General features: G+C 50.0%; 1 non-coding gene across 1 annotated transcript; it reads right to left on the reverse strand.

The window, feature by feature from the left end:
- Positions 1 to 804: 804 nt before the first annotated feature.
- On the reverse strand, positions 805 to 876 carry TRNAA-UGC (transfer RNA alanine (anticodon UGC)). Its single transcript has one exon. It is a non-coding gene; the product is annotated as a tRNA-Ala (tRNA).
- Positions 877 to 2,185: the final 1,309 nt, after the last annotated feature.

The raw sequence follows: 2,185 nt of genomic DNA on the forward strand, positions 1-2,185 counted from the left end.
AATAACCTCTCCACGGGATGTGGAAACCTTGCAGAAGATCTAAACAAATTAATAAAATTAAAGCCCATGGCATGGGAAACACACTCAAAAACTTCACCCGATGCCAAAAAAATGTGCACACACATAAAGAGTGAAACATAAAAAAGTACTACGGTACACAAGCCCTCTAAAATCAGAGGGCCTTGCCCTGAAAACCCCGGGGCGTTGGGCTCCTGACGGGGACAAGGGTACTTACACTTGGTCCATCTGGCCGAAACCAGACGGACCCCTTTCTCTGGAGGGACTGCCGAAACAGACCCCCCAAGTACTCGGTGGGGCTCCCCTGAAGGGAGACCCCATGAGAGAGGGCAAACCAAGCCAAAAGGCCATGTCCACCCCCTCCCAAGACTTTCAGGGCAGGCCCGAGGACCTGCAACCCTACTCATCACACAGTGCAAAACGTGTACAACACAAAAATACAAAAAGTGACACACAAAGGAAATAAATAAAAAGAAAGTGGGGAGCAGGGAGTAGAGGAGGGTGAAAAAGTGGCCATTGTGCAACACAATGGCCAGGCCCTCAGGCCAGGAATAAAAAATTTCTCTGGTCCCAGCCAAAAGGCCCGGCCCAGGAGGCAGGTGCAAAAAAAAAGCGTGTAATGGTGCAGTAACCATGGTGCCTTAAATCAAAGTGACCCTCACTCACAGTGATCTTCAGGCACCCCTGGACTGCCACTCCAGGGGCACATACAAATGTTTCTCAGGTGTGTGTGCACATGCCGAGGTAGCAGCTGCTTCCCTTGGAGTAGGATAAGTAAGGCTTACTTGGAGATGCCGGGGATTGAACCCGGGGCCTTCCACATGCAAAGCGTGCGCTCTACCACTGAGCTACATCCCCTTGTGCCAGGGGCACATACACCATAGGCTTTCATAACCAAACCTGGCCAATGACCCAGACCACAGCAGCCCCCACCCCAGGCAGGAAGGCTTGAAGTTCTGGAAGCTTGGGGAGAGCCCGGACCTCAACAAGCTCAACCCTCGCTCCCATCACTCCTACCTAATTACATTCGGGAGGTAATAACTGCTCCACCCCAGTGCTATAGGCGAGCTAGCGTTCTCTTCTGAAAAACTGCCTGGAGCTAGAACTACCCCAATCTAGGCTAGAAGGCCAGGGACCCAACCCTCTGGATAAGACCCAGATGCAGCACCCATCTTCACCAGGAGAACCCTTCCGGATGGCTCGGACTCGGCCCCGCTGACGTCTCAATGGGCGTCCAGACACTGCCGAACCGCCCTTCCAGGTCCATTGGATTTGCATGTGCCCTCCCCAGTCTCGGGAGTTGCACAGCGCCTCCTCTGGAAACTGATAAGAACATATACTACACTTGATCTTAGCCAAAAGTAGATCTGAACAAATTACTGGGGTGGGCAACTACATGGCAAATTAGGATTAATGTAGAAAAATTTAAAATAATGCATTTGGGCGGCAAAAATATGAATGCAATCTACTCACTGGGGGAGAACCTTTGGGGGAATCTAGGATGGAAAAGGACCTAGGGGTCCTAGTAGATGACAGGCTCAGCAATGGCATGCAATGCCAAGCTGCTGCAAACAAAGCAAACAGAATATTGGCATGCATTAAAAAGGGGGTAAACTCCAGAGATAAAACAATAATTCTCCCACTCTACATTGGAGATGGTGCAAAAGCATTGGAGATGGTGAAGGAAAAGCATTGGAGATGGTGGAAAATCATTGGAGATGGTGGAAAAGCATTGGAGCTAGTGGTGGGAAAGCATTGGAGATAGTGGTGGAAAAGCGTCAAAGTGAACTCCAACCTTTCCTTCAGTCTTGCACAGTTGTAAAGACCCCTCTCTTGTACTGAAAAAGCTTAAGCCTGGTACACATGGGCCGAATATCATCCAGGCTTAGCTGGTTCAACAGAAACTGTCTGACATTCTTCCTGTGTTTACGACAGTAGCCGGCCGAAAAGCCGGCTTCGGTTGAACGGGCATGCTGGAAGACCAGCATTCGATCGGCATCCGATTTGCCAGCGCTGACCGGTGTGTTCTGGCTGGAGGTGGTCCTCCTGTCAGAACACAATAGCTTAGCGAGTAGATCGCTGTACTAACATTGGATAGTTAGTACAGCAAGCTCCTGCCCGCTAGGTTGAACAAAAAAAAAATTATAGTGTGTACCAGGCGTTACTC

Source organism: Aquarana catesbeiana, linkage group LG02, assembly GCF_042186555.1.
Source record: "Aquarana catesbeiana isolate 2022-GZ linkage group LG02, ASM4218655v1, whole genome shotgun sequence".
In the NCBI taxonomy this organism is placed as follows: domain Eukaryota; kingdom Metazoa; phylum Chordata; class Amphibia; order Anura; family Ranidae; genus Aquarana; species Aquarana catesbeiana.